This window comes from Pleurodeles waltl, chromosome 5, assembly GCF_031143425.1.
Source record: "Pleurodeles waltl isolate 20211129_DDA chromosome 5, aPleWal1.hap1.20221129, whole genome shotgun sequence".
In the NCBI taxonomy this organism is placed as follows: Eukaryota; Metazoa; Chordata; class Amphibia; order Caudata; family Salamandridae; genus Pleurodeles; species Pleurodeles waltl.
The window spans coordinates 776694855-776720961 of record NC_090444.1 but is presented as its reverse complement, the minus strand read 5'-3'; the positions used below and the strand labels follow the sequence as shown (position 1 = coordinate 776720961).

General features: G+C 42.5%; 1 protein-coding gene across 5 annotated transcripts in view; it reads right to left on the bottom strand.

The window, feature by feature from the left end:
• The window catches only part of RRBP1 (ribosome binding protein 1), a 287797-nt gene that overhangs the window by 240046 nt on the left and 21644 nt on the right, over positions 1–26107 (bottom strand). The window lies entirely within an intron of this gene.

The following is a 26107-nucleotide window of genomic DNA, read 5'->3' as shown; positions in this document are numbered from 1 at the left end:
ACAGCGGGCTCCAGACAATGCCAAAGTTTGTTGGACAGAATCCAGGTCATTATGAGGGAACTAGGTGTCCAGTTGGCCCCTGAAAAGACAGTGGGGTCTAGCACAGCATTGACGTTCTTGGGTATTGAGATTAATTCGAAGGCAATGATGGTTTACCTACAGCAGGACAAGAAGGATGTTGTGGCAGGGTTATTGCATGACATCCTGTGAATACACAAAGTCACAGTTAGGGAGATACAAGTGCTGTTGGGTCATTTGAACTTTACGTGCAGGGTAGTAAGGCAGGTAGGACATTCTGTGGATCATCCTGTGCAATTAGCAGCATGAGTAAAGGAGGAGTTGCAGATGTCGCACCTCTTTTTTAGAATCTTTAAATGGAATTCCCTTGAGAGCTTCGCAGGAACTGGATTTGGACAGTCAGATATTTTTTGACACAGCTGGAGGAAAAGGTTTGGCAAGGTAAGTGGTAGAGGAGTGGCCCCTACGGTGGAACTGGGGTGAAATGAGAATTGAGTTCTTGGAGTTATTTGTTCTGGGTTGCATGTGGCATGATATTGAGTTCAAGGAAAGACATGTTCCGGGAGTGGACAATGTCATGGCGGTTGCTTTGTCTCTTTCACAGTGGGAGAGGTTACATGATCTGGCCACAGAACCTGTCAGGACACAGGTGCTGCCGCAGCTATGGACAGTAGGAGCCAGAAGTTGATTCAGCTGGTGGTGAACTCGTTAGTAGTTTCCACGCCCAGGCCTGGCAGGAATTTCTGCAACACGGGGCACAGAAATATTGCGAAAACTGGGGAAGGGTGGAAGACATAGTACAATTTATTCTGGCACTGATAAAGAGAAAACAATCAAGAGTTATGATTTCAGGGAAGCTAGCAGAGATCGCATTTATGGGCAAGCTGCTGTGGGGATTGGCACCTTCAGAGGGAGCTAGGCAGGAGAATTTTAGAAAGTTGGGCTAGAGAATCAGGTGGGGCAGGGCCTGCGAGGAAGCAGATTACAGTAGATCTCCTGAAACTGATCATCTCTTCACTTCCCACAATCTGCAGTGGCCAGAAGGACACTATTCTTTTCATCACACTGGTGTCATGGATGTTTTTTCAGGGGGTTTTAGAGTATCTAAACTGTTTGTGGGGTAGGGGAAAAATGGGCATAATGTGAGAGAAAGCAAAAATGAGCCAAGGTGGAGTACAGGTATGGCTGCGGGGGTCCAATACAGACCAGATGGGGAGGGGAAGTTAGTCTGGTTGTGAGAGTATATAATGGCAGCACTTTGTCTGCTGCAATAGGGATGGTTTCTACACGCACACTCAGTGCATGAATTCATTGGGTCTGGTTTTCTAGCACAAGGACGGGAAGCCGGCCATGGCCTTCCAACTGTTGGCAATTGTACGCAAAGGGCTACGGAGCCTGGGACTAGAGTCATCATTTGGTACCCATTCATTTAGAATAGGGATGGCCATAGAAGCATGAGGGAGGGGTTGGAGCAGGGACAATATCATGCACGTGGTGGACAGACTGCTACCAGGGATATGTTTGCACTGGGAACGGGGGGGAAGGACGCTGGGGAGAGAACCTTTGATTTGTTTTTTGTGACTTACAGGTTTGGTGCTGGGACCGGAATCCAACAGCCTGTCAATTTGGATGGACATCATTTTGTCAAATGGGCTTAAAGAAAAGCGAGAGAAAGCAGCCAGGTGAGGAACTTGGGTTTGGATCCTGAATTTTTTCAGGTGCACTGGGAGGGTGGATACGTTGAAAGGAGGTTTTGCCATGCTTGAAAAGAATTATGGTGAGGGGTCAGTTCCCAGATGTCTTCTTAATTCATCTAGGGGAGAATGATTTAGTGGTGGGAAAGGGCCTAGAAGTTATCAAGGTGATGAAAAAGGACCTGCAGAAAATTCAGAGGCAGTGGGTCGGCTGTCATATCATCTGGACAGCTTTTGTTCAATGGAGGGTATGGCACTGGGCACAGTGAACGGGGGCGATTGTGAGAACCAGGTGCAAGATTAACAAGGATATTAGGTCTTTTTGCAAGAGTAGGGGCATAACATCACTAGAACACACAGATTTGCTTTTTGAGGATTCAGGGTTTTTTTTTTTTTTTTTTTTTTTTTAAAGAGGTGATGGGGTACACTTGTCCTTTATGGGCATGGAGATTTACCTTTTTCAAATGAGAGACAGGCTGAAACAACTACTGAGCATTCCCAGGGGAACAGAAAAAATATGGCAGCCTTTTTTCTGGGTGGCGGGGGCATGGCAATTTGCCATGGTCTACAGAAATGTATGGTTATTGAAACTGGCACTCCAGGTCAATAGGGAACAGGTGAGCCAGCAAGTTAAATGTTGGTTAAGAATTTAGATTAGTTACAGGTTCAATGTTATGCTGTTTCCAATAAAGCTGCCTTTTCCCACACAGAAGCGTTTTTGTGATCGGTAAAACTCCCCTCTTCCCCAAAACAGAAAAAAAATATATATATAGCACCACCCATTGCCTCGAATGGCTCGAGAACATCTACACCCTGTCGCCATGTTCTTTCATGTTCTTCAGTCGGCATGCGAGGCTTTGTGCAATCGAAAGATGGTGTCCAGGAATGTAAAGAACGTGTACTGAGTGTGCCTATGTACCAGGAAAACAGTCTACACGGCGCCTGGTCAAACTACATGGCATTTTAGCCCGGGGGTTATCAGCATAGGTCCGCCCGGTCTTAATACGTCACCCTCGCAAACTAAACAATAGCTTTCGCATATGCTCTATCATCACTGGATATTGTGCGACTTAAGTCTTTTTTTAATTTAATTCAGCCCTTGCAGCCACTGAAGGGAGCTCTTGTTTAATTTACCTCAGATTCAGATCACATTCCCCACTTATATCAGGAAGGGCCTTGTCAATAGTAACTTATCAACTTCAGCACGATTAACAACGTTCACTACGTGAAAATGAATAAAGGGCATGTACTTTGAGGATGACCTGCTAATTTAGAATTAACGGGGCAAGCGTGTGGGAACGTCGATAAAGAACAAGAAAACAAGTTTTTTTTTATTTTGTAGATGCCACTCCTTTTGAAGTGATTGAACAGCGTATTTAGGTTAACCGTCTTTCGTGTAGACCGAAGACACGCTGAAAAGATACACTTAAATAACAGGCGGGTCACATCCTCAATTAAAAGAGAACACATTCGTCGTGCTGGCACCCTCGCAGAACTACACAAAACGACCCTGGCTAATGCAAACATTCCATATGTGGCAACAAACTTAAGCCCTGTAGTGTGTTGAATGGATCATTCGCAATTGCCCCTAATTTACTGTACTTTAGATACGCGGAACACATTTCTTGTCAGTGAGTAATTCACACAGTTGAGGGAAAACATGGATGTCCCTACAACCACCGGCATGACTAACTTGTGTCACAACTCCAGTACCACCCACGTGGTGACGCTTTAAAAACCTAGGTAAACAGTGGGACGCTGAGCTAAGTCTCAACGTCAACATCGAAGCAGGGACAGTATTCAACTCCTCATTCTACCATCTAAAACTTAAAAAAAAAACTCCTGGGTAAACTACTGGCACTCCCTATTTATTGGAATTCTTGCATACTAAATTAACAAACTTCAAAAGGCCTGGGATACCGCTGCTCGCCTAATCTATGACCTGAACAAACCCCACGCTGTTCTGCAGCATCCCAGAACCCTCCATTGGCTCCTTCAAAAACTCTGCCTCATGTTTTAAATGTCTTGATAGTTCTGTATCTAAATACATAGAGAACACATTTAAACAAAATTGCACCTCTCCAAAAACTTCAACGTCTCTGCATTCCCTTAAACAAACTGCAAGTCCCGAGGAGACAGGTCCATTTAAGTAGCTGGACTTTTTACCTGTGGAACAGCAAGCCTAAACGCCTGCATAACTCCAGCAACTAGCTGCCGCTCAGAAAACATCTGAAAACCTTTCTGTACTAATCTCGAACCCAACCTTTGCCCGCTCTCTTCTAGTTCCCTTTGTAGAGCCTAGAAGCGATGCTGTAAGCAGGGGTCCTTTATACAAATACGTTTAAATAAACAGCAGTCCCAGATGTAGTCGACGAGAGGGTACTTCATGCTGGAGTTATTTTAACAGACGCCAAGTTCGTTCTCTGCTCTCAATAGCCACAGGGGGCGTCATCTTCAGCGAAATCCCTGCGATGTGGTGGTACCTGAGGGATTCCTCGGAGAGTGCCTACACCTATGCATAAACCCAACAAAGCAAAAAATACCAGGACACATCACTCAAAAAACTACTCTTCTACAGGTTACACCTAGAAGAAATACATCAGCCAAAGCCGGAAATCCGGGTCAAGAAACAGATGGGCTGTCAGGTACTGACAAACGGAAGGTGTAGGAGGAAGTCCCAAACACATTCCAATCTGAAGGGTTTTCTGCCAAATAATTAGGCCTGGTTCCGCAGGAATGGATTAAAACATGGAGTTTCTTACTGTGGATGTGTTGAAGTAGGGGCAGCCTTTTAGTGTTGTCTTTCAAGTAATAAAATAATTACATGCAGTCAGTCACACGTGTTCCTTTACCGTGTAATGACGCGAGGGCGCAGACTGCCCTTAAAGATAATAAGATTACCATCAAGTGTACTTCTGGTTTTGCACGAACGCTGCTCACCTACCCATGAACTACTACTGCCTGGACAAGAGTTCAGGACTGACAAAGACAATCGTTTGGGCTTTTGTATAATGGAAAGGATTTCTCATGCATCATCAACACATTCCGAACGGCTACAGTATGTTTTTGCTGGCAGCCGTGCAACCTCCCATCATTCACGGAACAGGAACAACGCGGACACGCTTTCACACATAAAATAGGTGTAAACCGAATCTTTCTCGAATTATCATGAACTAAGAGCGGCCCAACTTCAAGCAGCCACTGCGAATATGTCCAAAGTGAATGTATGTCTGTGAGGGTTGGGCGGGAGCAGCTGCTCAGTTGTTAATTTTCCCAGTCCTTACATAACAAATGCGGATAGTATCACAAGCACTTTTTTGCCTGTGCATACATCTTCTAATTTTTAATCCCAAACTACGTTTTTGCTTCTACGCTTTTGTATGTTTCAGGAGACTCCTTGTCACATGCCATCAATTTCTTATCCGGAAAGTCTATTTATGACACAAGAAAGGCAGAGCAAGGATTTTCAATTTCGTATTACACTTCGACTTTCATAGAAGAGCATCAATGCACCGTACATTCACAAAGATGCACAGCACTAACGTTCTCTTAGAGAAAACGTGAGAAACTTGATAACTTCCTGCCCCATGCACCAATGCCGTAATTCCAGACAATCTTTTCCCTATAATTCTTCAAAGCACGACTACGCCAAAGAAAGCAGAGGATGAAGGGGTACCCGTCTTGTTCTCTCCCCACCACGACGGATCATTTTCAGACCAGCCGAAAGCTGACAGGAAGGTAGGATAAAGCAGCAGCACAAAGACGTGTCCGAAAAAACAATGGAATCCAAGGTCTAAAACCGGAAGCAATTTATTACGACAGCCTTGTTTGGACAATTTACTTGGGGGCGAGTGTGAGTTTCTTGCACAACTTATGACTTGTTTGGTATTGTTGAATACTCGGTGCACCTGGAAACTAGAGTAGGGAACACTACAACATAGGGAAGGAACCAGTGCTTTCTGCACTCCCACATTATTGTCACCCTTTCTAAATATTAAGGGGCAGTCTTAAAATAAGAACTGAAATAGATCATACAATTCCTCTGGACAGAATTGTAATATTCTTTATTTCGGCTAAAAGCCATAAAAGTATCCAATAAGAAAATATACCATATTCACACAATAAAATAAAGAAAAAGAGATAAGAAAAAAAGTGCCATATAATACAGTGACAGTCCCTACCACTTTCTTCTAAAATAAATTGTATAAGCACGCAAGTATAAAAACAGTGTAAAACAGTCAATACATTTTATAAATTAGAAACAATTCTGCCTTAGTTCTACTTGATTATCTGCTTTGGTCAAGTGTCTTATTAGGCTTTGACAATCAGTCCGCAAGATTTTCTCTAGTTCTTTAGCCCATGCACTTTGGAGATATCTTGCGACTGCAAAGACTAGCTTGTCACTTGTATCGCTTGCCAATATTCGTAAGGTTGTATTGTATTTCCTTATCCCCAGTGATCTACATAAAAGGAATGATCCACTTCTGCCTAGGGACAAAATATCTAGGGCAAAAGAATACAAAGTGTGCAAGTGTCTCTGGGCAAGTGTCTATGGTTGCCCGAGGCAGAAATGGCAAGATCTCAAGTTATTATCCTCCTTACTCCACCTTGCGGTGAATGTATTGAGCGGTAAAATCCCTAGTCTAAATTTACTAAAAAGGCTTTTAATGTAAGGAGGATTTATATTGTCCATATAGGCTTCAAACTTAGGGCTGCATTTATGGTCTAGAAACTTTAATGTCCTGCTACCTTGGTCCTTTTTGGACCAAGTTTGCACCAGAACCATTTCCCAGTAACAATGCCTTATGCGTATTTTTGCTTCCTTAGTTAAATTACAAGGGTCTCTCCACACCTCCTCCATTTTAATAAATTGGCTCATTTCTCTAATGTATTTGAACCAAGGAATTTTCAATGCACCACCATTCACTAGCAGCTCAATTGCTGCTTGATAGGTGGTCAGATGTTCAGATGTCCAAAGACGAACCCAATACATAAGTGGTCTCAGGGCAATTTCATTGTGGATCTCATTTAGAGCTAAGTCAAATCCAAGGGGTGTGAGAGGTGTGCTCATCGGCAGACGCAAAAAATTACGTATAAAACGATTTTCAACTGTTGTCAAGCTTCTGGAGTTGCAGTGTCCCCATAACTCGGCACTGTAGATTGAGGCCGCCACTGCCGCTGCCTTGTATACAGTAATGGCAGGTGAGATTTCCCCTTCTGAGGTGTTTGCAATTTTCCTCCCTATCACTACTGACCTCTGCCGGATGACAGACAGACTCTTTTCAATTTGTGCCGACCATTGTTGATCGTCTGCTAGTCTGATCCCCAAATAATCAAATTGGCTAACTCTCTCTACCAATTGTCCTGCTACGGTCATTTTCCACCTGAATGACTTGTGCGGATTAAAAACCATAAACTTGGTCTTAGTTGGATTTATTTCAAGGCCCCTCTTGGCACAAAAGATAGAAAAGGCATCAAGCTCATTTTGGAGGCCCATTGGGGTTCTTGAAATCAATAGAGTGTCGTCCGCAAACATGAGAATGGGGACCGGGACTCCTGCTAGCTTCCGGGCATCATGGTTACAATGCGTCAGCTGATCTACCACACCGTTGATAAAGAGGTTAAACAGTGTGGGAGCTAAAACACACCCCTGTCTGACCCCCCTATCAACGGGTATAGCTTCTGTCAGGTCTCCACCTTGAGACCAACGTACCTGGGCGTATGTTCCCTCATGGAGATGTTTTATCAGTCTCAGCAGTTCTTTATCAAGTTGATAAGACTCCAAAACATTCCACAACAAGTCCCGTGGGACCAGATCAAAGGCGGACTTTAAATCAATAAAAGCCACGTACAAGTGGCTCTTATTGAGTATCAGGTATTTCCAGCAAAGGAGGTTGAATCAAAAACGCCTGGTCTATTGTGTTAACTCGTTTCCCGAATCCTGCCTGGAAGTTGGAGAGGATCTGAGAATCCTCTATCCATGTCTGCAGTCTGGTCAAGACCTGCTTACAAAATAAATTTTGACTCACTTCAATTAAGCTTATTGGTCTATAGTTGGTTGGTAATTCCCTTGCCCCCTTTTTAAAAACAGGGACTATTATCGCTCCTTGCCATGTAGAGGGAAGCCCTCCACCCCTCAAAATCCCATTGCTAAGTGCAATTAGATATAAAGACCAAGTTCTGGGTCGGGATAGATACAGGTCACCTGGAATACCATCAAGACCAGGGGCCTTTCCTTTGCGTAGTGTTTGAAGTGCCAGAGTAGTTTCTTTTAGGGAAAAGCTACCCAAATCAAAATTAGATAAAGTAGCTACCCCGGAAGTTGGTGTATAGGAAGTAGAAGGCCCCTCCAATGTTGATGAAGATTCGCTGATGCAGCTAGGCGGAACCGCTCTGTAAAGATTTCCAAAGTGCGACACCCAGGTTTCTGGCAGAAATGCTGGATAGCTCTTCACGTTTTGGGGATGTCCCTTTTCTGCCACCAGTTTCCAAAACAGTTTTGCATCCCTCTCATGGAGAGCATCTACTAGGGCATTCCAATTTTTAGTTTCCCACTCTTTTTTAGCGTTTTTCAATGTTGTTTTGTATGCAGTCCTAGTTGCTCTTATCTCCCGGCGACTCCCTACCTATAATGCTCCCAACAGCTGTAATTTGGCCTGTCGGCAAGAACTAGAGAACCATCTCAGTGATCTATCCATGGTTTCTACCCGTTTCCTTACTACCTGAAAGGATGGTCTTAACCGGTTGACCAAAATACCATGCAAATTAATCAGGTCAACCAGTGCAAAGTCAGTGTGCTTCAGGGGAAAGAGAGTCAATATAACTACATTGTATATTGAAATCTGGAACTTCGCATCTTCTGCCACAATTTCCCATCTACCATTTTTGTAATCATTGGTCGCTGTTAAAATATTACCCTTCACCCATTTCGTCAGTTTACTGCTGTTGATTGTAGAGGCTAAGAAGGATGTGCAGAGAGCTTGGTTGTCGCTATCATCTCATGGGGAAACAGCCATATCAATGAGATTGTTCTACAATTGGCAAAAAGTCATCATGAAGCAATTTTTATACCCAGAATTAAGGTCCTGTGAATTTTTGCTGTTCCTTTTTAGGTCGAGCATGACGTGTTGATATCTAAGTGGGCTTTTAACCATGGTCACCTCACACCCATCACTTTCACTCATTTTTGGGCTTGCTTTTCAAAAATCCTTTGAAGACATTGGTAAATGCTTTGTTTGTCCCACCATGGTGCGGTTTTGTTACCGCCTTGGGGACCGACCCTGTTACATGGATAACTGCACATTTGCCGATATGCTTGACTGCAAGTGAACTTCTTTTTCCTTGAGTGTCTCTCCTTCGCGCTCACGGTGGCCGTGCACTTTGAATTGACTTGCTTATGTCAACAGTTTTAATTTTCATTTTTAATTTATGTGGCAAGAAAAGTCCAGTTACGAATTTACAACTCTAATACCTCTAACTCACGCAAACATGAGAACCACTGCATTGCAAATGCTTGTTAAGGTTGAGCCTGAGAGACAAGGCACTAGCGCATGAGTCTTGCTTGCAAGACACTATTGTTTACAAGAAGAGCTTGGAGGCCGTCCACTGCTTAACATTTGTCTGTTTAAACATCATTCTTCTTTGCAGCATTCTTAATTGGGCAGTGCTGTGAAAACCCCACTTCGGATGCTTGCTGTGGAGCAGGGACCAAGCACGAATTTATTCAAGTTAATCAGCGCTCGTCCGCTGCTCCCAACGTGATACAGGTACTATTCCTGCCCCTCCCACACTCCCTCTGCCAGCTACTGACTCCATAGTGCTACCTTTCTTACTTCTTTTGTATTCTTCAGATTCATGCACTAAGTGGGAGGGCATATGGTTTCATTAGACAGCGGCCCTTTCACTCAGTGGACTGCAGCTCAGAAAGTCAATCAAGCACAGCTTAAAACTGCTTTTAACTTCAGTGCTGCAAAGTGAGCAGGGACATGGTTTCTCGATATTAAATAAGTACCGATTCCTTCCACCCACAGCTTCATGGGGGCATATTCTGTGGCAAATCAATCCAGCCTCCTCATTTTCGCTCTGTCCTCCTTCCCTTGTCATACTGACAGCCATCCTTGTTAGTCCATTATTTTCTAACTTCGAACTTTTGTTTATCTCTGTTGAAATTGGAAGGAGGTCAGCAGGGTTTCAGGTGTGAGCTGAGGCTCGCCTTCCTTTTGTGACATGAACCACACCCCTATGATCTCAGAGTACGGTTTAAGGTTAGCATTGCTCTACGGCATCAGAAATGCGCATCCATTAAAAAACAGAATTAAACTCTTTTTTCTGGAAGCTATAGGTAGATGCAGCTCAGGTTGCGCCCTACCTGCGTTGTCGCCAGGGTTTTGTAAGCATCTCTATCATCATTCAGCCTGCTAGCTTAAATAGCAGAGTTACTCGGTCACTGCTCTTTGCAGCGTTATGTTCATTCTTTGAGCAAGTGAATTATTCTGTCACTGCTCCTTGTAGCGCTTGGCTCATTCTTTGCACAAGCGGGTTGTTCTTTCAATGTTCTATGTTGTGCTTGGTTCATTCCTAAATGCTCTTCGAAGCACCTATTCAATCTTTTAACAAGTGGTTTACTCTTACTCTGCTTTTTGTAGCGCTTGGTTGATTCTTTGTGCAAGCATGTTATTCTATCAGTGCTTTTTGTAGTGCATTGTTCATTCTTTATCCAATGGGGCAGACCTTTGAGAGTAAGTGCATGGCATATTTTAACAGCTTTTGTTGTCCACCTACTATCTGGTCTTACACAGCCTACTCTGATGTGCGGGGCACCAGCATTCCTATCATACCCTGGCAGCACTCCCTGCCTCTGCTGCAGCTTCTGGGCGCTGTTCACAGAAACAAGCAGCTCAGCTCAAGTGCCTCCATTTTATATGTGCCTTGTCTCCGTTTAGTTCAGAGATCATAGGAAATGTTTTTGGAAGATAACTGTCAGCCAAGTTGATGTACCGACTGTCCTGTTTATTCACCTAATTCAGATATGAAGAAAGCATGGTAAGATGTACACACACGCACGCACACACACACACACACACACACACACAAAAATGGAGCTTGCACTCTAAGCACCAACTCACAATGTGGCAAGCATTCTTGCGTCAGCCTTTTTCATATGTAATAGCTAAAATTCCAAGTGACTGTAAGATGTCCAATGTAGGTCCAGGATATCCAAATTCATGCTGGAGTTTGTCATCCACATAAAAAAGTACTTCCATTGATTTGAAAGAAAACTTATGTAATTAGTCAGTGGTTAGGTTATCCTTAAAATACGGAGTGGGTCCAGCCGATCTGGACTAATCCTGGGTATCCAACTGTGGCCCACATTTGTTAAAGACACAGCAGTTCAACTGGTGTCACACTCCAGTGCCTGGCACCCTCATATAATAGGCACTTCGTTTCACAAGGAATCTCTTTTAGGACAGGTTTGTAAGTGTGTGTGTGAACAACAAGCAAAAAAGGAGTGTTTCATAGGAACATATATTTTAAGCGGATATTTTCCTCCTATAAACTTTATCCACTCAAACATTTACCGCTTAGGAAGATATTAGAGACATTAGATGGAATTATTGCAGTAAAGCTCACAGGCAGGCTGTTTATTAAGCACTTTGGGATCACTCAGATTGTTTGTCCCGTTTCATCATTCAGAGCTATAATATTGTCCTTGACCTACATTTCAAGGGCGTTTTAGGGGAGGAGCCCAGGGCACTGCATATTGCTTTACAGACAGGATTCTAACAACCTAGTGCACTGATGTTATAGTTTTTACATTTTCAGTCAGTCGCATTTTGAGCACAGCCACTCCATAAAGCACATACTTCACAGCACAACACAGAATATAGAATAAGATAACCATAGTTAAAATAAATAACTCAGTAGAATAATACAAGCCGATTATGGGGAAGAAGGTGCATTCCTAAAGTGCATATAATACATTAGAAAAACATAATAGCAAGGCTTTTGGCCAACATATTAATTCAACAAAAATAAAACACTGTTGTTCCTTTTAGTCCTCAGCGTTGAACGCTGCGTACAACTTTCTGCAGAAACTGCATATTTTCACTGAGTTGTGGACACATCAGGTTTGTATATTTTTGTGAGCTTTGAGAGTGAGCGTGTGTGCGTGCTGCAAGCACCCATCCATTATCTCTTCAATGTGCACTATGTGGAGCAGATTTGGTTTTGCATTATCATCTGGTTTAGAACTGAAATAAGGCAACATTCCTGACGTGCACATTATACCCCATGGGCCTCAATAGTGTTAATGTGCAGTATTAGGCTGACCGCCCCCTCCAAGTCATCACTGACCGGGTTCTTAGTTCAGAACTTTTTACCTACCAATCATTAGATCTCACGTGGGACATCGCATGGAGCTTAGCGCCTACCCATTGCTTACAGTGGGTTGGCTTCATTGTCGCGGTCACTTCCTTGTTTCTCTGTGGTCAGTATGTGCCCGATGCCCTTCCTCTTCATATGTTGTCTCTGCCTTGCAGCACGGCCCAGGAACCTCTTCATTGTGCAATGTCCTCAAACTTTCGGCGCTACTTTTAAATTTTTTTTTGCACCACTCCATAAGATTGCATGTGCTTGCAGGCTGTCCCTCCTCCTATCCTCCCTTGTTGCACTCACCCCCTCCTGCATTGTCTTTCTTGCCCCATGCCCCTGAGCCCCCTTGTGCAATTGTTGCTTGTCCCATCACCCCAATACCTCTCAAGCGTTGTGTTGCTTGCTCCATCCCCCTCCCATGTTGTGATGCTTGCCCTGCCCCCACTGCTGCATTGTGTTGCTTATCCCCACCCCTCCCATCAGAAAAAAAAACACTGTTACGCAACCAGCACTGGTAGCACCATAGCGCTTCCCCCCCCCCCCCCTAACTTTCAGCCACGCCGCTGCACAACATGACTAAAAGACATTGACAAAGCCAATATGTCTCTTAGGCGTGACCTACTGGCTTTGCCAATGCTTGTTATTTCTGTACTGCAAATTCTATTCCTATTGCTTGTGGCACTCTGGGTGAAACATACCTGTGTCTTCTGAAAATAAATGAAGCATATCAGTTGTAAAATTAATTCCAACCAAAGTCATTTCTGTGTTTTCAGGGTCTTGAAGTTAACTTTAACAGGAGGCTAAAAGAGCATGAACGTAGAAGCAGAGAAGGAAAGGTGGTGAGAATAAGAAAAATGCCAACAGAGATTGGTAACGCCAATAGGTCTGTGCTGGCTAACAATCTTTTGGCTTTGGCAATGCTCACTTTCTTTTGTAAGTGTTCTTTTTAATTAAAAATGAACACATCACCACAGTAATCACTGTTATTAAAAGGTGCTACCAGAGTGGGCGTGTATCTTGCATACGAGTAGAATGCCATCACTCACAATGGACAATGAATTAGCCCAAGACTGAAATGGGCGGACCCATTAATCATTGATGCACATCAAAGGATGAAGAGGACTGGCTGAACCACTCTATGCAAGTACATTTAAATATATAGTTTTAGTAAAAATCAAAAGGACTTGGCTAATTCCGGAACAAAACTTTCTGTGGTGGGAAGGGGAAGGTGGGTACCAGCTCAAATGTGTACATGTGCAGCAGGCAATTATCTGTGTTAAGCAAATCAATGAATGTTTCTGGAAGGTCACTACTCACAGGCGGACCCTCGCATAATCATAATGTCCCTAAGAGATTTGAGCGAGCACTCTGCTCAAACCATATAATTAGCTCTGATATAGTTGCACTGCTTTTGTATTTACTGGAAGTCAAGGTTTTTTCATACCCTAGATGGGTGAGGCTGGATTTTGGCACTGCAGAATTTCAATTATTCAAATTGCTTTTTGATATGTTTCTGTCACATATTTCTAGATTACTTTAGAATTATCTTGGGCCTAGACAATATGCAGCAGACCTTTTAGTAACTCCTACGTCAGGAGGGAGAGTTCATCCAGTCTGGTTCCAACTTTGCATGCTGGTAGTTTTAAGAGAAAAACACGTAGGCCAAAATAGAAAGTAAAACGTGATCCCAGTGTGTTACTCTCATATGGCATGAAGTAACTCGTGAACCCTGAAACAAAGTAGCAGTTCGGAACTTTCCTACCCCGTGTTTTCGAAAAGGCTTCTGAGGTGATGGTGAGCCTGTTGAAAAGAATATTTTGAAGAAACCAAAATTTAAGGAGTGAACCGATCAAGAAATGGGCCCATATTACTCAGAACATAATAGTTTTGACCATGCTGCTGTGTTTTCTAAATACTAACCCCTCCAACTCAATGTGACTTACATATTTTTAGAGAAAATTGTGGAGATTCTGGTTTTATCCTCGTCAACGTGTTTCTTCCAGAAAAAGATACAGACTGATACAGTTTTTTCAACTCTTCAGTGCTGTCATCATAGTGAGTGTTGGAATATACATAAACTCTTCTGAGTAGATACCACCACGACCAGACCTGAAAGGACACAGAGGACCTCAAAACTCACTAGTGAAAGAAGGAACATATAAGTGATGATGGCACCTTGAGGGGCAACCAGTGTGAAAACATTTTAGATTAGGGGCATGGCCATTACTTGAAACTGAGCTGATGGGTGCTCGCTCTGCTACGATACAGTCCTTCCTGTGGATAGCTATCTTCTCTTGCTGCCTGCAGCTACCAATTCGCTGAAATATGAGGGGACCGCTCTTTCTGGACGAATAGGAGATGAATCCTGATTCTGTAACTAGGATGCTACGAAACCAACAAGATGGTGCAACAAATTAAACCACTGTTGAGACCTGAAGAATCAGTGGGCAACACACCTGCCAAAAATTTCCAAAAACAAGAATGACACGAAGAGCAGGTGAGAGAATGAAGCATTTGGTAGATGGATCCAAGCGGAGACCCCGACCACACTCACTTAATAGAGAATGGACAGTTGCTTTGACCGGATCCAGGAATTACCACTGCAGAGGCACTGTTAGATTTTGCCCTTCTGCTCTGAGACCTACTGTGTTGATAGTAATGCCCTAAGCCCAGGCCCATGCTGATCAGTGACTCGAGCGTGCCTTCTGCTGTGGCAAGCTGAGGAGGGTCGAGATACCACAAAATGAGGGCTGCAGTACAACAAGCATTATGATTTAGTGCCAGAGGGAAAAATAGGCGAAATCAGAAACGTAACACAAGGCCTGTCACATGCGAGTCAAGGGTGACAGTACAATGAAGCTTCAGGGCAGACTGGAGGCTGAAAGATGGTGGGCCACCTATGTTGACGGAGCAAGCTATCACATTCAATAGGAGGACAGTCCTCATGAGGTGGTGCAAAATGAAGATGCAGCCTTTAAGCGTTCAACTGCAGAGGTACAAAATAGTCACCAGTCAGAGTGGTAGAACATAGTGAAGGGCGTACTCCTTCCTTGTAGCAAAGCAGCAAAGCCGAGAGGATGACTATGGGCTACAACTTGACAGTAGGTGAAAATTTCCGGGCAAATGTGTGGTACTCTGCACATTTGAGTCCAAGTCTCATTTAGACCAAGCTCAAAGAAACTGGTACCAATGAGGAGTGAAAGCAGTAAGCCAAAGATACAGGGATAGTTGGAACCACACAGACGAGTTAATGTTGAAAACTCCTGGAGGAAAGATGCTTTAATGACATAACATATGCTCAGTGATGCAGAGAGAGCAGAACAGGTGATCTGGGAATAAGTTTGGGTAGTGACAGCTCTTAGTTACTCCACCTCAGAGTTCAAACCATCACCGACAGATCCCAGGAAATCTGTGAAACTCAAACTAGTACAACTGGCAAGTATCTCAAGATAAATGTCTAGGAAATCCAGAACAATTCAGGAAATCTGGTGGCTGAAGTATTGGCCACCACTTATCATACTACAAATTAGACAGAGCTGGGAGGCACAGCATAGCAAGCCAGTTCCATCATAAAAGCAGATCTATAAAAGTGTTTTAATCAGTTCCGAACTAAAATGAGGGACGCCACAAAATAATGGATAGATGGCCCAATGATAAAGGCAGTGAGGGCCGCCACTCATGTGGACATCATGGGATGCCAGTCTGTCACGGAGAAGCATTCATTACTATGAACAATTTATAACCCACTCTGAAAGCCAGGTTGGAAGCTATGGAGGCATAGTCAGATTAGTATCAGGAAATATAAAAAGATCAAGAGCCACTCTAGACAGGGGATTAGAGGAGGCTCAACTGAGACTGATAGCACTAAGCATAAAGGAGAGGGGGGGGGGGGAGGGGGGGGGGGAGGGTCTGGATGGCAATATTGGTACGGGGAGGCCGTAACAAGATAGCAAAAAAAGTCGAAGCACACAATACCATATGCCCAGACAGATTTAGTGCCTCACATGAGAATGCGATGGCTCCAAAGACTTAGACCCCAAGCATAAAGGAGAGAGAGGATCTGTATGGCAATATTGGTACAGGGAGGCCGTAACAAGATAGCAAAAAAGTCGAAGCACACAATACCATTTGCCCAGACAGATTTAGTGCCTCACATGAGAATGCGATGGCTCCAAAGAATTAGACCCCAAGTTTGTTGAAGGCAAATCTTATTGCCCAGCTTAAGTAAACGTTTAAAACGTGTCACAAAAAAATGTCCTTCAACTAGAGGCAGTTATGACCCATTTCATCTATCTGTGTGAGTCCGGCTTCACAACCAGCAGGCATCCTAGGGAGAAAAGTGACAAAGCTGCCAGTTTTATTGAGTATGTACCCATCATGAGGTGATATGCAGTGCTACTATCCCATGAGGCGGAGTATGAATTTGGAGAGGGTGGGGGGCGAGGGGGTGATTTCTTCAGAAGGTGATGAAAAATATGTTAAATATATGTTTGGGTTTTTTCACAACGGTCTTAAAATGGTTCATGGCCTCCTACTGTTCCACTACGTAGAAGATATGTGAGCCCAAAGCACAGTCTGGTATCATACACGTGCAGAAAGATATGTCACAGGATGGTCCCATATCACCATTACAATTAGTACTAATGATGGAAACACTGGCTCAGAAGAACTCCAAAAACAATAGTATCCATAGGCGACTCAACTAAAACCCATAGCAGAATAGAGTAAAGATGGAACTAGAATGGAATGAGTGATTCACCTAACAGGGGTGTGGAATTTATTAAAATATCTACTTGTCCAGGGGACAGGTTGCTTCTCAAATCTACTTGTCCTGTAAAAAGATCTACTTGTCCCTTTGGTGCCATGTAGTGTGGGGACAAATTATGGCAGCAATCTCATGTAAGAGCTCTGATAATAGCCTCTCTGATTATGCCAGGGCTACTATCATAGTAGGGCTTGAATACTTGCAGTTTCAATCCCTACTGTAGCAATTTCCTTATTTTGCCACCTTTCTGCAGATCTGCATACTGGGGCTGGAGGAAGCAGTAAGCAATAGTTCCAGGGCTGGAATGCCTTTGAGTCTGCAAACCTACTAACCTGCATGTTTTAAAGATTTTCACCAGCTTCTCTCTAATATTTTCCCATAATAAGAAAGGTTGGACATTTACTCCTGACAATGGCAGAATTAGAACTTCTTCCAGGGTTGGGAAGAAAGTGGCCGGAGGGAAAATGAACTTGCAAATGCTCAATAGATTTTCACATGAGCAAATCTACACATGCGTATTTACCCATGCTAAAATACAGTTCACAAATATTTTATAGGGGTACGAAATATACCATGGGTGCACTTTTGTGACTTTCTTTAAGAATTTGGGGCCATGTAGGTAGGTTCAGATTTGCGACCCGCAAATTGCGAGTCAGAGCGACTTGCAATTTGCGAGTCGCAAATCCGAATGTAGGATGGTGTCCCTGACACCATCTGTGATTCGCAAGGGCTTCACAAATGCCCACCTAATGAATAATTAGGAGGTGGGTCGCAATTTGCGGCCCCCTTGCGAATAGTGGCCCTCACAGGGATGGTGGCCTGCTGGAGACAGCAGACCACCATGTCTGTGACTGCTTTTCAATAAAGCAGTTTTTTTTTTTTTTTTTGTAATGCAGCCCGTTTTCCTTAAAGGAAAACGAGATGCATTACAAAAACGAAAAATGAAATGTTTTCGTTTCATTTTTTCAGAGCCTGCTCTGAAAAAATGTTTACAGTGACATTCACAATGGGGAAGGGGTCCCATGTGGGCCCCTTCCCTTTTGCGAAAGTGTTAGCACCCATTTGAAATGGGTGCAAACTGCGATTGGTTTGCGCCCTCGTTCGCGGTCACAAAACAATCCTACATTGCACTGCGAGTCGCAATTAGGAAGGGAACACCCCTTCCTAACTGCGAGTCGCAAACCCGTTTTGCGATTCGGTAACCCGGTTACTGAATCGCAAAACTGGGTTTGTGCATCGCAATGTGCTTTTTGCACGTCGCAAACAGCAAAAGTCGCTGTTTGGGACATGCAAAAAGCTACCTACATGTGGGTCTTGGTCCCTAATTAGGTCTGGTGTTAACAAAGACATTTTGTTTTTATTAAACTTCTATTTCTCTCTCTTTCGGCTAGCTTTACTGTGAGTGATCGCATTCTGCTCTTCCACAAGGAGCATATTGGCACACAAAGTAGTTTTGTTCAGTGTCAGGAACTACAGTGGCAATCAGTGACGTAACGAAACTGGAGGGTGCCCCTTTACAAAGAACATGGAGGAGACCTCTCTCCAGACTCACTCAGGGCAGGTGCTGTGCTGAAGGGGCCTAATGGAGGGCGGCTACGGGGCCTTTGTTATGCCACTGGTGGCAATGTGTGCTTTTAGAGTTCAAAAACTTTTTTTTTTTTTTTGCCAGTGTTTGTTACAATATTGAGGGCCTGTTAGCTCCCACAACAATAAAGTGTTACAAAAGCCATGTCAAAACAAGACACGCATTGATGAAACTAAAAGACTTATAAAAATATGTCAGATCAGTTGGCTTTGTCAGTGTTTGTTTATTTTCATGCTTCCCATATTCGTGTTGAAAATGGTTACACTGATTTTCCATTAGAAATATTTTTGGGAAAGACTAGCATGCATCAACACATTTTACTAAATGACACTTCATTTGCATCTAATCAGAGAGCATTCTGGGAGCATTATACTTAGCCTCATAGCCTAAACTTTTCAAACATGTGTATACATGTTTTTTGTTTTTGTACTGGAACCAACGTCAGTAGTGAAGTTTGACCTTAAAACATTTATTTACAGCACTCACCCTAATAATGAAGGCTTTCAAATAATGAACCATAAATACAAGTTCGAACAGTATTATCTTTTGGAAACACATTACCTCAACTGCAGAGTTCCACTCTCTGTAAACAGACAGCCAAAGGGTTTGTGCTGCAGAGGGTTGGGCCTACTTGTCCCAAGGACAAAGTAGACATAACAAGTTGTTGCCCTTGACCCCAAACAAGATGTCCCGGGCAATTCCCCATCCCAGATGTCCCGGGCAATTCCCCATCCCTGCCTAACATCGGTAGCGTAGGCCAAGCGAAAACAAAACGTGAAGGATGGATACATGTGATATTACATGACCTTTAGACTCAAAACTGATTCTATAACATTTTTGCTGGAAGACGGTGTTGTCACAGTGACACTGACAACGTTCTTTGGCAGGCAACAAGCTGCAAAACCTCAATCAGTGTCATAATATGAGTCTAGTGTCCATGAATGCAAACCTATTTAATAACCCAGTGAGGAAGCCTCATAAGAATAGGTAAAAAGGTAAATGGAAACAAATCGGGTAGAAGGAAAACAATCGGCAGACGAAGGTCCTCAAGGTGTTTGGTTACAAAAAATTTTTTCAAAAAAATTGGCAAGTTAAAAATAAAATAAGAAAAATTCCAATCTCTGGTCCGAGGGATGATTTAGAGAAACAGCACTACTTATGGCTAAACTGGGAGCATTCATCTGCACCGGACATTGTTTACGCTCATCAAAAAACTGTTTGGGCTGGGCAGCTAAGTGCTCGAAGCGCTACAACATTCCTTCACTTAATGGCTAGGTTTGCATTTTGACTGTGAACGAAGTTGACTAGTCAGAATATTTCAATACCTCACAGTTGAGGGTTTCATCTTTCTGCCCCAGGGTTGGTAGCCTTACTCCTACTGACAGCATCAGTTTTCTTCCCTCCCATTTACTTTTCTTTCAAGTCTGCGGTCACCAGTCATTTGCCAAAGCATGTGATTAGAATGATAATGGTGATTATACCTATGTACCTGTCTTTTTAGGATCTACATCTCTACATCGTTCAAGGATTATAAGTTTGTCAGAAATGACTGTTGCTCTGTAATTAAAACTGCATGTGAGTTGGATAAGTTGTTGAGCCAGTCTCTTGCAGCTCCACTGTGCAAAGAAGCAAGCACAATGGCTACACCTAAAAGGAGGTGATATAACAGAAGGCCCTATCCATACACCAAGCCAAGTAAGATGGGACAAGGCCTGGGTGGGGTGAGTCAAGGACATGATTGCATGCGCTCTTGATAAAGTGCTGTTGAGTTGGTATAACAAAGGAAGTGGTGTAAAGAGTTGATGGCTTCTCTGTACCTGGCTGTTGAAACAACTGCTGAAGCCTCAAGGTGAAACCTTCTCTACTGCATACTGGTAGTATACAATTTTTCAGTGTGCAAAGAATATTTTTTAATACAATATTTATTGTGCTTAATTTGCAACAAAATAAGTGCAGGGGCCAAAGTTTTTTCTTTGAAGGTGCTGATGAGAGCCGGACTGCCAAATACCAAGGCTGCTTAGTCTTGGTCCCACCTCATGCCTCTTTCTTTCATTAATCTAACCGTCATTCCTCTTTATCTCACTCTTTAACATCTATTTTTTTATCCAGCTTTCTGCCATTATCGCTATCTACTTTTATTTCTCTTCCTCCTCGTTTCTCTCTCCGGTCTTTCCACCTCTTTCTCTAGGCCTAAGTCTGTTTAAGAAAAGTAAGTTCTACTGCCCAAAAATGAATGCCGCTGCCCATCACTCGCAACTCTGACAAAGATTAAGTTATCATGGTTAAACAAAGTAAAGTCAAAAGTGAAATTTTGTAACTCAGGTCAGTGTAAAACTGTGTCTTGCACACAAATAAGCAATATGACTCGCCCAGTCATGTCCAGCATTTCAAATAAAGTATTATTTTTAATTTAGCAACATCCTTATACAAAGAAACCAAATAATATTCCCGAAACACAAAACAACATACTAACAACGGACTTGCCCATGCACCCCATATCCTATGAACATAACCATTTTGTCTGCCATTACATATCGTTAGCATCATATCCCACAAGGTCATCCTGTATTTTGACATTTCAGACTCAAGTTTAGACATAACCTTATCCATCACCCAATCTTCGGGACTTACTTCCTATACCTATGCTTTGAACCACAATCAGAGCTATATCTGGAAAATATACATGAGTGAGGAATTGAACAGAACAAGAAGAGAGAATTAAAGGTGGGAGGGATCCACTCATGTCTATTATAGAGATTTAGTTCATCCAGAACAATGTTACTCTAAAAGGTTCTGTGATCTGGCTGCATCTAACCTATGTATTTGATGTTTCTCTAAGTATTATGTAAAAACGTCATACAACGTCAAGCTGGATAGTCTAGCTCTCCACTCTAGAGAGCGATGAACTTCATGATTCACTCAACGGTGAAAGTAAATTATCTTATCTTACACAGCACACTACGACATAATTTATATACATGTATACCATACAACCGGAACAGGGCAAATTCATGACAGAGGAGTATACTTAACAAGTATTTGCAATGCAATAGGTCTTGCATTTGTTTGAGTTAGTGCTATTGGTGTTATAAATGCATAACTCTACTTTTCTTGACACATAACTTGGCACTCTTTGCCACATAATATTCCAGTAGGTCTGCTAGCCCTTTAGTTATATGCAGGATCATTGGAATTATTTTAAACAAAGCCCTTAAAACACAAGCTACTACCACATGTAAAACAAACGTTGGAGCCATAAGAGAGCTTAAAAAGACATTGAATGGTGGGAGGGGTTATTATTTTGGGGTCCCCAATAACCCAGTGTGGGACCAAGAGTGATTATCTAGACAGAAAGAGCATGTTGCAGTGAACGTTTTGAAGGTGGTCCCATTGTCTTAGAACCACCGCAAGCTGAGTTATGAGCAAACATGTTTTGTAAAAGGAATGTCCCGCAAAGAATTATGGGGTGTGTTTATGAGTGCCGCGAACATTGTAATATTTTGACTGCAATGCTTAGAAAAGCGCCTAGAGGACACCTCAGTAAAAAAAATAGCATTTGCAAGAAACATTGTCATGTGGCCATATAGTCAGCCCCCTAGAGGACATACCCAAATGAAAACAGAATGGCAGAAAGTAATGCAACTGAACCATATATTTAGCCCCTAGAGGGCATAGTGCATCACACATTTTCAGGACTAGCAGGTCTACTAGAATAATATTACAAACAAGGCCTTTAAAACACAAACTACTCCCAGCCATAAAACAAAAGGTCCAGCCATGAGACAGCTTAAAAAGACACTGAATGGTGGGAGGGGGTTAGTATTTTGGGGTCCCCACTAACCTCGTGTGGGGACCCAGAAATGAGTAGTTAGAAAGAGCATAACATGTTGATTGTTTTGATGGTGGTCCTATTGTCCTAGGACCACCACAGGCTGAGTTAAGAGCAAAAATGTTTTTGTAAAAGGAATGTCCTGCAAAGCGTTCCAGAGCGAGTTTCCCAAGTGCAGTGAACATTGTATTATGCTGTGCTTGGAGAGCCGCTTTGAAGATTTCTGTGTTTTATGCTAAAGAATTAACCAATTACAAAGGAGTTTTGAAAGCCATGGAGAGCGAAGGGGAGAGATGAAAGCAAAACTGAAATGACTCCGATTAGGTGACAATGTGACGAGCGCTCCAATACCGCTGATCGAGTTTGCACTGTTCGAAACTTCAAAGAGCCATGGAGCGTGAAGGGGAGAGACAAAAGAAAAAAGTAGTTGACCCTCACTAAAGTATATGGCTGATTGTGCAATAATCCATGTAACGGGGTTAGTCTGCAAGGCGTAACAACAGAGCCTTTAGGCGGGACAAGTATTTACTAATGACATTATGGGATTTTTAAAAGGCAATCCCTGGAACAAATGAAAGAAATAGGCATGAAATGGGCATTGTTAAAGCCCACAGAATAGATTACAACAGGTCGAAAAGCAGCGCTTGCGCGCTGCTATGTTCACCCTGAAAATGAATGAGGAGTGTCAAAACACAGGATGGAGACCTGTCCGCTGGGGATAATGTAAATATTTGTACGGGTGATGGACAAGTGAAATAGAACATTCTCTGTACATGCTTAGTCTGTCAATTCCATTTAACATGCATCCCTATGACATTTGTAATACTTATCTTTCTTGGTTGGCCCATATGGAAAACATTGCATCAGGAGCTTCTCCCAAATAATTTCTCTCAGTCTGTTACTCTCTCCAAGGTGTCACCCTAGGGCCACCATTTGCTACTCAATATATAAATTCCTGATTTTGTCAGGGACTTCGGAACACCGCAACCAGTCCCAAAATGGCACCCTACTACTTTCAATTACGCACTTGATTGATGAATAGTAAAGTTGGAAAAAAATAATAAATGAAGATTCCATTATTTATTCTGTCCAACTCCAAGTGTTAGCAGGCACAGAACTGCAGGGTCTCGTGGTGGGCAGACTGCCCTGTCCTCCACTATGCCAGGGAAGAATGTTTAAAGTATTACCTTGTCCCTTCTGATACGAAGAGGAAGGGGACAGGCTCCCTGCTTCATGTCCTGGTGGAATCAAACCAGTGACCAACTTTCGTGGAGACTAGCTTGTAAAGGAGTTGCCAGGATCCCTTTTGGTGTCACTATCCAGTCAAGAATTCCGAAGAGATAAGCTGAATAAATGAATGACAGAGTCAATAAGACAGCTGAATGAGGCAAATGGGATAAGGAGTTCTTCTGACAGGTAAGATGAGGAACTTTCAAACTTCTTAGATATCCTAAAACTTAGGTGGTTTAGTGAGATATTAAACTTGCACACCTTCTAGAATAATTGTCCCTTCGAAGCAAATCCAGACATCCGGTTTAAGTCTATAAAAATTAAAGTATGCTTACTGAACACGGAGTAGTTGAGCCATAAGCGATGCGGCCAAGAGTCACAGTATTAGAGACTGTGAAGCTCTTTATGGCCAGCATGACTACCTGTAAAAAGTCTATAGTTGTCCATACAGTTTATGTTCAGCATTCTGATGGAGACAATGTAATTTTGAATGGTCAAACTTTAAAGAATGAATTTGCTCACTCACTTTACCGTCCCTTATCAGACATGGCAGAGACAAGGTATAGTATAGTTAAGTATGAGTGCAATACCCCGGGAAGACAAAGTTCTGAACTTGGTAATTGTACCGTCGGACAACATAGTCTTTACCAATTTCACATGTGGTCACTGTTATCATCCAAAGTAACGGCTGTTTTTAATGTGCGTGTTTATAACTCACAATTTAAAATAAAGAAAATAGAACTAATGAACAACCCACCTGCCGGGTGTGCCAGATTCCCTTGTTTAATAATGCAAAGCTAATGGGAGAGGGGGGCATTTTGTCTTTCCGTAGCGGAGGCACGAAGTGGCACGATCTTTCTTTTGAGCTGACTGCTTTTTAATGGAGCACGTGCAACCTAGCACTGTCTTTCCCAATTGGAGAGGTTACAAGATTCCTGATGGGATCAAACTGCTGACCTTGCCCGACCGGAGGGTTTGAGAACTTTTCTTCTGTGACATGATGCAGCAGCACCACCATCCTTGCCACGGCAGACATTTAAGTTTAAGCACTTGGTGGGACAAGAGTGAGCACCAAAACACCTACTATTATTTAACTTATAACTAATTAGCTCTTAAGTCTCTGCCTGTACGAGACAATTGATGGACAGCCGTTGTTCTTCTGAGCTCTAAGACCACTGATGGTTATACTCTGCCAGATGCCATTACCCATTCACAGTTGGAGAAGTCTTAAAATGTACTAATTAGGCAGCTAGGCAAGTGAATCATTTACCATGTCTACATGCTTCTTCAAATCTTGATGGAGGATACAGAGTCAAAATCTCTAGACTGTTGAAGAAAAATGATTTCTTCTGAAAAAGTGTCCTTCTTTTGGAAAGCACTTGATTATTTTTACCCAAGGACATTTAAAGTGAAGGTGAAGAAGAAAGCCTCTCTTCTTGATGGACTCCCTCGTTCACTGCTGTCAGGGAATGCTCTTATGAAAGCCTCTCTTCAGTTGACTCAACTGGGATTGTAATCCTACTATCATCAGCGGTGAGCAACTAAGAAAGATACAGTACTGATTTCCGATTAAGAAATGATAAACCCTTGCCTCCCTGCTTTAATCCAAGGCACCAGGAGGTCTCAACTTTCCAAAATATTACTGACCCAGGTCTGAGCAAGTTTGATCTCTCTGGCATCCGGATTTTTTAAAGGAGCAGGTTAGAACTGCCCTTTAGCCTCTGCTCTGTGCCGGTCTCCAGGAGAGTTTGATGAGGCAGAAACCTCTTCCTTTTATGCCTCTGTCTGGCAGGAGCAGGTTAAGGTTGTTTTGTTTTGTTACAGAGAATGGAACTGTATATCATGCTGATGTGGAGACCTGTCAGTTAAACATTCACACTGCTGAATAGATACTTTAAATGGCCTCTACAGATATGATATCGGTTTTGCTATTGTAGGATTGAAAGTTCGATACAGTCAAGCTTCCAATTTCAGAATTTGGATATGTGACTACCTCCTAATGTCCTGACCTAAACAATTTTCAGACCCTCCAGGATAGTGCGGGACAGAGAAGGAAATTTTGTGACACTAAAAAATGTGCAGCACATTACTACGCTTTTTTCATAGTTTTTGCAACACTATTTTGATAACATTTATTTGGTTTTAGATTCAAGTTTAAACTAGGAGTAAACCTTGGTAGAAGATGGAAGGGAGTGTAATATACTGAAGGGGATATACTAGAATAAGCGGGGGAGAAAACAGCTTTAATTCTCTCTGTAGTAAACAGATCATAATATTATTTTAATTGCATGCATGTGCGACAAAAATGAAAGAAAAAAAGAAAATGTGTCCTCGCCGAAATATGTTGACCATTTACAAACAATAACTATCACATATCATTTTAAGTGAAGAGAGCAAATGCTTCCCCGACAGGTAAGCTCAGAACAGGTTTAGAAAGACTTTTTAGTTTTAATCCAAAACACACACAAATATTAAAAACGTATTATCAGTTTTGAATTACTGTAACCTAAACATAGCTTAAACTACAATGAGGACTATAAAAAATAAAAAAGAGAATAAAGAACAGAAAGAAAAACTACTGGCAGAGTAAAGAATGGTCTTTGGACGTAAGCGCT